Raw genomic sequence first — 11,612 nt, forward strand, 5'->3', positions numbered from 1 at the left:
CCTGAGAGCTCAGCCTTTATCTTGTAGACAGTAGGAGAAATGCAAATGGGTTTCCATTTTAGAATACTCAAGGAGTATGAGTTGGAGGCATTTATAAGATTCAAAGCAGGGAGTCCATTTAGGAGACAGTTGCAAACTAAATGATGTCTACACTCACACAAAGGCAGTGGTAGCTGAGGGAAGAGAAAGGATTACAGATATTTAGGAGTTAGAATGGGAAAGGAATTAGTGACTAACAGATGAGCATGGTGAGGGAGAGAGAGAGAGAAGATAAAAATGATTTCCAAGATACTGATTTATAAGACTAGATGCCATTAATCAGATTAGGAATGACAAGTAACAAGTGAGTAGGTGAAAAAAGGGATAATGATTTATTTTTTAACATGTCCATATCAATGTTGTACATGAAGTCTCTGCAAGACATTCTGTACACTAGGGTTTCTCAGCCTTTGCACTGTTGACATTTTGGGCCAGATAATGCTTTGCTGGATGTATGGAGAGCTGTCCTGTGCCTTGTACAATGTTTAGCAACATCCCTATCTTCTAGTTTTTTCCTGGCTCCTCAGGAGTCTTTTAGAAGCTTTAAGGGGAGGGAAGAAGCTCTGTGCTGCAGTATTGTTCTACACACATATCTCTACAACAACGCTGGGGCTGTTCCATCCGGGTGAAGGGACAGCCTTTGGACAGAGAGGGGGTGAGATGACATGATTTGGTTCATCTCTTGGGACTGGGCATGGTAGCTGCCTTACTCCTGATGTGCCCCACAAGTTCCTGGGCATGATTGTGAAATGGAATTGGATTTATGAGAAGTGACAAGAAAACTCCTTAAAATCTCTCTCTCAATCTTAGAACAATGTAGACCAACTACTTCATTTATGCTAATGTTCTGGAAATCCACAGAATAAAAAGATAAACACATGACAATGTTTTGTATGGTATCCTACCAGAAAAGTGTTCTAGCAAGTATTAAATGTGTGAGGTTCTCTCTCTCTCTCTCTCTCTCTCTCTCTCTCTCTCTCTCTCTCTCTCTTATTTAGTGGGGAAAAAGCCAGCTACTTCATAATATAGACCAGGACAGAAAATTATCTCAGAATTCCTTAGGGGGTATTGAAAAGTTACCCTGGAACCTCTGAGAGTGGCCCTGATGGTCTAGGGAGAGATATGGTACCAAATATTTTATAGTTAAAGGGTTGTAAGAAAATCTACACCACCCTTCATGGCAAAGACCAAAACTTGACCTGGGTTGGTACCTCTGAAGGCAGCAGTTCAAAAAAATCTGATTACTAAGAATTCAATCCTAGAATCCCAAACATAGAGCACAGATAAGCTTAACACAGAAGAAAGAGAATCCTTGGGATGCCTGGGTGGCTCAGTTGTTTAAGGGACTGCCTTTGGCTCAGGTCATTCCCAGACTCCTGGGGTAGAGTCCCCGCTTTGGGCTCCTTGCTCAGTGGGGAGCCTGCTTCTCCCTCTGCCTACACTACCCACTGTGTGTTCTCTTTCTCTCTGACAAAGAAAATCTTTAAAAAAAAAAAAAAAAGAAAGAAAAGAAAAGAAAGAAACAGAATCCTTCCAAGAACCTCTCCTTGGATTTGTATTCTCATTTCAGGACAGTGGCCATGTATCCATGAGATTGTGTAGCACTAAACCTTGTAACACTCTATGAGGCATCAAAAAGCAATAGCAAAGGTAGACTAAATTGATCATATTCCAGTATGGCATTCAAAGACAGCTAACAATCTGCACACCCTTTGGGTTGAGTATGTCCCTGAGACATCTGGCTAATTCTGGAGTGAAGCAAAGGAAGTATCCCAAGGAAGATCCTTGACTGATGACTGATATGACAAGGAGGGCCCCAACGGTGATGCTGAAAGTCAAACTTCTAAATCTCAAGTGACAATCCCGGCAAATTTTGGGAGGGGGTGGTTGTGGCAATAGCTTGGAAATCTGCTGGTAGATCTTGCTTTATTCTTAGGATCCTTCAAATAGAGGATTAGATGGCTTCCTAAACAATATTACAGGGAAGAAGAAAATAGTAATTCCTAGATCTTATTAGTAATGAAATTGTTCATAGTGTTCTCATATTGTCTTTTTAATCTGGGCTATTCCAGCACATATGTCCCCATTTCTAGCCAGTTATTTTTTTCTTTTTTCATGGTTAATGTCACAAAGGTTTATCTAATTTATATTATTTTAAAGAAAATCTTTCAGTTTTATTGAGTCGCTCTATGGTGTCTTTTTGTATTTCACTTATTTCTGCTTATATTTCTATTCTTTCCTTTTATTTTCTTTGGTTTTATTCTGTCGATCTTTTCCTAATTTATTGAGATAAACATTTAGCTCATTAATTTTCAGCCTCTATCCATTTCTTAAACAAGCATGCAAGGCTATAAATTTTCCTTGGAGAAACATTTTCATTGTATACCTCAAGATTTGATGTATAGTGCTTCATTATCATTTGCTCTAAGCGTTCATTAAGTTCTAATTCAATTTCTTCTTTGACATATCAGTATACTTATAAGTGTGTTTTTAACTTCCAAATATTTAGAATTTTTAACCTATCTTCTTGTTATTAACTTCTAACTTAATTGCATTGTTCTCAGAGAACGTGTTCTACATAATACCTATTCTTTAATATTTGTTTAGATTTGCTTTATGCCTTATATGAATCATGTGTGCTTAAGAAGGATATGTATCTGGGATGCCTGGGTGGTTCAGTCCGTAAGCGTCTGCCTTCGGCTTAGGTCATGATCCCAGGTTCCTGGGATGGAGTCCCGTATCGGGCTCCCTGCTTAGTAGGTAGCCTACTTCTCCCTCTGCCTGCCTATTTCCCCTGCATGTGCTCTCTCTCTCGCTCTCTCTGACAAATAAATAAGTAAAATCTAAAAAAAAAAAAAAAAAGGATATGTATCCTTTAAGTGTTGTATACAGAATCTGAAAGCATGAGATACCCCAGCTTCTCAAAATTGTCTTTCCTGGTCTCCATGACACTATCTGCTTCTAGTATCTTGCTGCTTCTCAGGCCATTCCTTTTCTATCTCTTACATTGGCTTCTCTTCCTTTGTTCTACCCACAAATTCTTTAATCTTTAGTTCCATGCCTCATCTTTTCTATCTTTTTGTTTTTTCCTCTCCTCTCTAGACGATCCAATTCATACTGTGTCTTCAGATTCTATCTGTGTCATCATGGATGACAAGTAGCCTAATCCAGACCTAATCCGGACCTCTCTCCTGAGTTCCAGAAACATACTTGCAGCTGCCAACTGGACAGCTCCAACTGGCTGTTTTATATCCCGGATTGCAAGATTTTCACTCTTGCCTGTATTCTTGCTCTTAGCTAAGAAGACTTGCCACCCCTCTTCCTTACTGCCTGCATCTGGTGTAGCATCAAGTCCTATCCATTCTCCTCAGGCTCCTGTCCTGTATGAGGCTCCTCCTTGGCATTGCCACTGCTGCTTTTCTAATCCCAACACCCTATCTGTCTTGTCTGAACATTGTTGCTAGGGGAACTTTACTTTTAAAAGTGCTTTCTTGTTCTAAAATCTCTACTGACTCCCTCTTTTTTGCCCACAGGATATAAGTGCACCCCAGCTTGCTTTTCAGCTTTATCTCTCAACTCCAAACCACCCCGTACCCTGAACCCCTACAACACTGAGCTTCTCATAGATTGTGGAACTGCACAGGATGTTTATGTCTTTGAGCCCTTGGAAGTGGTTCCACCTGGAAACTCTGCTATTTTCTCTCTTCCCTCACACCCTAAGCTCAATATTCAGGAGAGCAAATGTGTATGCATACACACGCACATACACACACATACACACACACACACACACACACGGAAAGACCTACTCATATGTAAGCAAGGTTAGGATGAAGGGGAAAGTATTTTAAAGTTTATTGCTCTGCAGATTTTGACAATTAGGGACTAATGTGATTTTAGTTGGAGGAGAGCAAGTGAGTAGGAAGAAGGCAGGGAATGGTTGATAATACCTATATTGGCAAATAGTCCCCTTCTCTTCATTTTCTCTCTGCTGCCTTGTTAGGAAATTTTCTTAAGTCCCCATGAAATGGTAACACATTCATTTCCACTTCTCCTCAAACACCTAATTGCCCAGGCATTTAGATGATTGGATGACCTTATCTCCCAATCCACTTTCATGTTACTTTCTCTTGGAATTGGTTGCCTGGTAACTCTGATACCAGGCTTGCCTTCCCAATAATTATGCTCTTTGCATTCTCCAATAATTATCTCCTGCTGAGTTTTTCTGCAGTTTACATTTTATTTCTAGATCTAAAATGTGTGGACATAAAAAAGTAATTTATTTTCTTAGGACCACATATGGAGTATATTTATGTAATAACCCTTACCAAACACTCATTGGTAGGAAGGAAATTTCTGGGCTCATTTTCCATTTCCTGCCAGATAAAGTGACCTTCACAGATCTCTGTCCTTGTGAGTATGCATGTATGTAAACCTGACATATAATGTGAGATAATTCTTTACTTTCCTGTGGGTGCTCAAGTGTAAGATTCAATGTCATTTCACAGACCCAGATTAAAAGATTTTAAAAATTGACTTTAAAAACACAATAAATGTTTGAAATGACAGACTTTGTAATACAGTGTGTTTTCTTGTGTCACCAGTTCATGACATGAGTTATTCCTAAATTACATGCACTTGAAGAGTATCAGTGCATATACCATTTGGACATACAGTATACCCATGTAAAATGTAAAACCATATTGTACATGTGCTAACATTCAGGGCTTTGTATTTTATTTTATTTTGTTATTTTTTAATGATTAATATAAGATTTATTTAGACAGTGATACATATAGTCATCATTTCCAGGCTTAATATGAGGTGTTAGATATTTGATCCAATTTTCTTTCCTGAATAAGTTTTTCTTTCCTATCTCTGTCAGTTTTGAAAACATAATACTAGAAGAAGAGGGGCAAAATTCCAAACTGAACTCCTAAGAATGAGGTCTTGGGGGTGGGTCTGAAACTGGGGTAGATATTTGCTGGTTTTACGTGGGTCTAACGAATCAAGGCAGGATCTTCAATGAGCCCGTGGTGGCTGAGGTCGTTGTACCAGAGCAGCTACTCCTGTTTAAGTTGGGATCTTAGGCCAACCATGGCCTTGCGCCTTCCATAGTTTCCCGAGATTCGTCATATTCAGCTAGGTGGAGGATATGGGGCAGGTGGCCAGGTGCAACGGTTTGTCAGGACTTTGCATTTTAATAAACCATACACTAACCTGAGAATATCTGTCTGATTCATGGACAGATCACTCAAAGAAACAATTTGTCTTTTCAGTATTCACTCATCTATTCATTTTTATTTATTCATTCACTTGTCAGTTGTGGATGGGCACAGAATGGCCCTGTGAACCAATATTGTAATACGAAGTGAAAAGTGAAGTAATACAAGTTATTATAGGTTTGTAGAAGAAAAGTCAACTGCAAAGCTCTCGTGGAGCTGTGAAATAATGGGGGAAGTTTTCTATTCTTAATATGTTTAAATTTGTGATTTTAGATGAATAAGACATAGTTGTACACATGTATACACTCAAAGATGAAACAAGTCACTCACAATTAATTTTTACTGCAAATTCTATTCCCCTTCTTGCCAGAAAACTGTATTTGCATATAAGAGTTGGTCAGATCTCAAAAGCTAGATTAGAAATCACAATGAGATCCGTGGCATTTTGATATAAAGTGGAAATAAGTTTGACATTGATGTGTAGTTAAAATTGAAATAAGTCAAATTTGAAATTAGAATGAATAAGCCCAAAATGGTATTAAAAATCACACTTGTGTGTATAAATTCAATAAAAATACCTTTCTTTATACAAGTATAGGGAACATAGGTAGAAAGAACTTACGAAGGTAGGGTCTTTAAATTATTTGATTATGTTAATGTTGCTTATTATCAATGTAAAGTATTAAAAATACCTGAATGGACTTTAAGAATCCCCAAAATACAAAAACTTGATCCTGGCTTAATAGTTCTTGATAGAATTAAATTTACGATATCACTATCACCTGACAGTTCCATACGATTTGTTCAACCATACTCTATAAGATACAGCTATGGTAAATGTTAAGGAATAAATAAACTAGAATTGGTAATAACTATTACCTTGGTCATTCAATTCACCCACACTAATATAATTCTAGGCATAAAAGCTAGTTAAGCTGAAACATAACAAAGTTAAAATACAACTGAATTGGAGAAAATGTCAGCAAAAATAGAAAAAATAGTTAACCTTTACATATGAAGTACTTACAATACGTCAGGCACAATGCTAAGCACTTTCAAAAGGTTGCTGCAATTAGCCCTCCCAACAACCTCATGCGTAGTAACTATTAAATCTCCAACTCACAGAACTAGAGGGTAGAATGGTGGCCTCCAGGAGCTGAGGGAAATGGGGAGATGTTGGTCAAAAGGTATAAACTTTCAGTTGTAAGATGAATAAATTCTGGGGATCTAATGCATAGCATGATGGTTTATAGTTAATAATATTGTATTATATACTTGGAATTTGCTGAGAGAGTAGATCTGAAATGTCTTCACTACACAAACATACACACACACAAAGGTAACTGAGGCAATAGGTGTGTTAACTTGATTGTGTAAACATTTCACAATGTATATGTGTATTAAATAATTACATTTTACAATATAAATATATATAGTTTTTATTTGTCAATCATACTTCAGTAAAACTGGGAGGAAAGGTTGCCAACTTACTTATGAGAGAACAGAAGCTTTGGGAAAGCAAACAAGTCACTCTAACTCACAATGATGAGTGGCGGGGCCCAAGCTCCAGGTGCTTTTACTCTCTCCCATTTTGCTCTTCTGCCTTTAATGTACTGAACATAACAACTAAAATTTGAACTATTATCAAAAGATGAGTATGATGGCTCCTAGAAGAGGAATGAGAATGGGCACTTTGCTCTAGCCAAGGGAATCACTGGTGCAAAGACACAGAAGCAGAAGGGATTTTGTTCAAAGAGAGTGGGGCTATTATGCCTTGAGCATACAATGTGATGATGCTGGAAAATGAGACTGAAAGAGACACTTGGGCCCCCTTTGTTCCAGATCTTATTTGCTTAGGAGTTGGTTTTTTTGTTTTGTTTTTTGTTTGTTTGTTTGTTTGTTTGCTTAGGAGTTTTGATTGATCCTGAAGGCATTGGCTGGTCAATGGGGGCTTGTATTTGATAATGGGAACTCAGATGTCAATGTGGAGGGTGAATGGGATGCATACTAAGCAATAGTTCCTAACAATCCAGACAAGAGGTGATGCTGGACTAACTTAAGGCAGGAACTATGAAAGTAATAAAGATATGGGCCTTGAAGGGGTAAGAGAAATTTGCTCTTCTCCTCCCCCAGGCCTAGTTGACTTCAATCGACTATTGGATATGTACAAAAATGGGAGTGGTCAGCAAAGGAATGCTGTCCTGAGTTTTTCACACAAAGTAATGTTTCCCACTGTGGGTTCTTCTTTACCAATCCAGATGGGGAATCATCATTTGTGGACTTCAGAGGAAAAGGTAATTATAAAATTCATTAGGTTTCCCGAATAAAGAAGTGTGATGTCTTCCAAGAATAATTAAACTACCATGGGCAAAGAGCCTTATCTGTGTAATTTAAAGCAATGTAGCGGGTCATTGTTTAGTGTCTCAAATCTAGTCTACATGTAGCTAGTTCATAATCATACTCCATTTGGCCAAAATTAGTCACATTATTCTATAGGCCAAACAAAAATACTGGTTTTGTTTTAGAGGTTTCAATATTCTATCTAATGTTGTCTAATGTGCATCTGAATTATCCATTCTCCTTTTCTCAATATATTTGAATCTTGCTAGAATGAAAAGAAAAAAAAAATAGAATCTATAGCATGTAGAATAAAGAGCTCTTGTTTCAAGAGCCCAGAGCCCATTAGTAGAAGGAGGTTGGGATGGAATGTTCTTATACTTATTTAAAAGACAGGGAGGGAACCCAAACTGATGTGGGCCAAGCAGCCAGGTGTTGAGGTGGTCAATTAGGATAACAGGTCAAAATGAAAATAACAAGCAAACCTTTTTATTTACTTACTGCAACATTGCGGGCAGGAGGGAAAAGAGAAAGGCACTAGCTCACTAGCATTCCATTTCCCCCCATGGAATGGCACTAGGCAGATATCAAATGGGAGCACAGATGGGGAGATCATCTCACTGCCAAGGAACCCTAAACAAAAAGCTCCTGCTTTTTTATGGACTTTTGGGGCCACAGGAAGGAAGAGGGGAAAGGGCTTGGTGTGAAAAGGTATTGAGTCCAAGTGGAGAAACTGCCTTGGCCAAGGTCTTGATGGAGGTGCTTGAAAAGTGTCTCAACAAAAGCTCTCCCCCCCCACCCCCGCCGGAAAGAGGCCTCCAAATAGAGGTGCCTGGGCTGGGAATGCAGATATGTATATGAGTATGTCTGGCTCAAAAGGGGCCTGAGTCCTTGACTGTAACTCCCTCCAGATGCACTGGCTATGCACCAGATCTGGTGTGAGGAGGGCAGCTTCCCCCAGGAGGCTTGCCAGGCAAAGCCTTGTAATTGCCTGTGGTCAGACCTGACAGATCACACATAGGATTTTTGTCCTGGAGCCACAGTCCTCAAGGTGAAATCCAGGAGGTGGCAGATCTGGTAGTAAATTGAGAGGGGCTCAGCTGTCCAGCACAACAATCTGCCAAAAACCATAAATTGTGAATAGAGGGCATAAAGGAAATTTTTTGGCCTAATGTCATACAATTACTAAAAGTAGTTGGCAGTCTTGATTTTACATATCTGGGAATCCCGAGACTAAAGATGAGACCTAGGGCTTAAAGGAGAAACTGGAATTTTCCTTCTTGGTTCCCAACTCCACTGGTTTCACACTCGTCTATAAATCCAACTTTGAGAAGAGAAGGGAGGGAAAGGGAGTGGTGCTCTGAAAATGTTTGCCCTTCCTCAGTCCTGAGCACTCACGGTGTCGGCCTTCATCACAGGAGAAGTGGACATCAGCATATATGGTGTAATTTTAGCGCACTGGCAAGAGTCTCCCCCATCTGGCCTGGATGCAACTTATATCTCAGATGTCTCTTAAATTTGTTCCTGAATTTCCATTCTCGCTGCCTCTCGCTTAGTCTATTTTAATAGACTTCTGATTACTGTCCCTGCTTTTGGCTTATTTTTCCCACTGGAATATCTAGGAAGCAATAAGGGACATAGAATTGAAACCTCTTTAGAAGTTACTTATGTAGAGGTGATAATCGAAGTCCAGGGGAATGAACAAGCTCTCCTAGACAATAATGTAGGATTAAGAAACAACCACCAAACTCTTCCACTAATGAATTAAGGAAAAAGCACACGCCCATTTTTTTATTTACTCAATAAATAATTATTAAGAATATTTATTATTACGCTGTTGCTACATGCTGGGGATTAAGAAATTCTTCCCAGGAAATAATGAAGGCAATGGGGTGGAGATTTCAGCAAAGGCTGACAGGCAAGATGAACAGGTTTTTCCAAATGGGGCAGAAAAGGGAGAAAGTGAGGGAGAAGGTAGGAGAAAGGAAGGGAAATGGAAAAATGTAGACGTGAAGAAGCATCCTGACATAGTCAAAGTTTTACAAACATTTCCCTATATCTGGATATTGGGGCTTAAGTGGATAATGAGTAAGATGAATGAGTATAAGATACAGCAAGAAGCAAATTGCAGTGTAGTAACTGGAGGGTTTATATTCCACTGGAGAAATTTATTTATTTTTATTTATTTTTTTCAAGATTTTATTTATTTATTTATTTGAGAGAGAGAGCACGCACGAGCAGGGAAAGGGGCAGAGGATAGGGAGAAGCGGACTCCTTGCTGAACAGGGAGCCCCACACTCCGCCAGCTGATCCCAGGACCCCGAGATCATGACCTGAGCCAAAGTCGGATGCTTAACTGACTGAGCCACCCAGGCACCCTGAGAATGTTTTTTAAAGATTTATTTGAGACTCATGTGTGCACGAGTCAGGGGAGGGGCAGAGGGAGAGAGAGAGAAGCAGACTCCCAGCTGAGTGCGGAGGCCCCTGCAATGCAGGACTCAATCTCACAACCCTGACTGAGGTCATGACCAGAGCAGAAGTCAAGAGTCAGATGCTTACTGACTGAGCCACCCAGGTGCCCGTGAAGAATTTTTTACTTAGAGTAATGAAAAAGTCAGATTTTGTCTTAAAAAGCCCATTCTGGCAGTTATATGAAAGACAGATTGTAGAGTCTAGTGACTGGAGACACTTCTGCCTGTAGTCTAAGTGAAAAAGAACATAGTCCTGAATAGGGAAAATAGCAGTGGAATTAAGAGGTTGGACATTGGGGAGGGTATGTGTTGTGGTGAGCTCTGTGAATTGCATAAGCCTGATGAATCACAGACCTGTACCCCTGAAACAAATAGTACATTATATATTAATAATAAAAGCTAATAAATAAATAAAATTTAAAAAAAATTAACAAGAGGAAGGAATGGATGTGATGGGCGTCCAGTAGAATTTAAAGGACTTAGTGACTGAATGGTTTTGGGAGTGAGAAAGTGCAAGGTGACTCCCAGTTATTTGACTTGAGTGAATGGGTGGATGCCATTCATACCTCTTTTGGGCCATTAAAATAGCCTCCTAGTTGATCTTCGGTCTTTACCCTTTCCAGTTTATCCTTCACATTCCCATCAGAGTGATATTTCTAAAATACACTTTATATATATCTTATCACTTAAAATTTCTAGTTGCTACCTACAAGTCTGCAAAAGAAAATCTGTGCTGCTTACTTTGGGTTTCTTGGCAGAGAACAGTACAACCTCACTGAAAACACCTATTTTTTATAGCATACCTCATAAGGACATAATACCATACGATTATTCCAAGAGTACCTTGGAAGGCAGTTCCCAAACCCACACGTATTTTGATTACTTTCTGGAAAGACCATGACAGACGGTTGAAATCCTGAACCCCCGTATTCTTGACAAGTTGTCTTCTACTGTTACTGTAAGGTCTCAGACACACCAAGAAAATAATTGCTTTTTCCTACCAACTATGGATTTGGCCCCAAACCAACATAAACACCACCTAGAACAGGCAGCTCTCAACACTCTAGATGAAACACAGATGAAGGGGCTTCTTTGGCTCCTTACTCCGAGACCTATTCTCTAGTCATTGCTTTTAAATATTTGTCATCTTAGAAACAAAAAAACAACTAAAAGTGACCTAAGGGAACAGAAGCTTCTCCCTGCCCCTAAATTTCTAAAATATGAGCCAGAGATTTTACACTGGCAGCTGCTAGGCCAAATTCTACTTGCAAACATCTTTTGCTAGCCAACACAGTGATGTCCCACAAAATGGTTTAAAAAAATAATAAAATCCTTATCCCTTCCCTACCGTCAAAACGTGAAAAATGAATTTGCAGTAGGGGTGGGGGTGCTCAGTACATTTTGGCATTCCCCAAATCAACCGGAGCTAGAACAGTATTCCTCTTTAGGTGGAGTATTTGGCTTCCAATTCATCACCTCTGGTCCAGTTCCTTCATGTGGGTTAGGCTTCTCGATCATTAATGTGCATGCAAATCACCTG

This window comes from Callorhinus ursinus, unplaced genomic scaffold, assembly GCF_003265705.2.
Source record: "Callorhinus ursinus isolate GAN/ISIS: 27379988/994484 unplaced genomic scaffold, GSC_fseal_2.0 scaffold8, whole genome shotgun sequence".
In the NCBI taxonomy this organism is placed as follows: domain Eukaryota; kingdom Metazoa; phylum Chordata; class Mammalia; order Carnivora; family Otariidae; genus Callorhinus; species Callorhinus ursinus.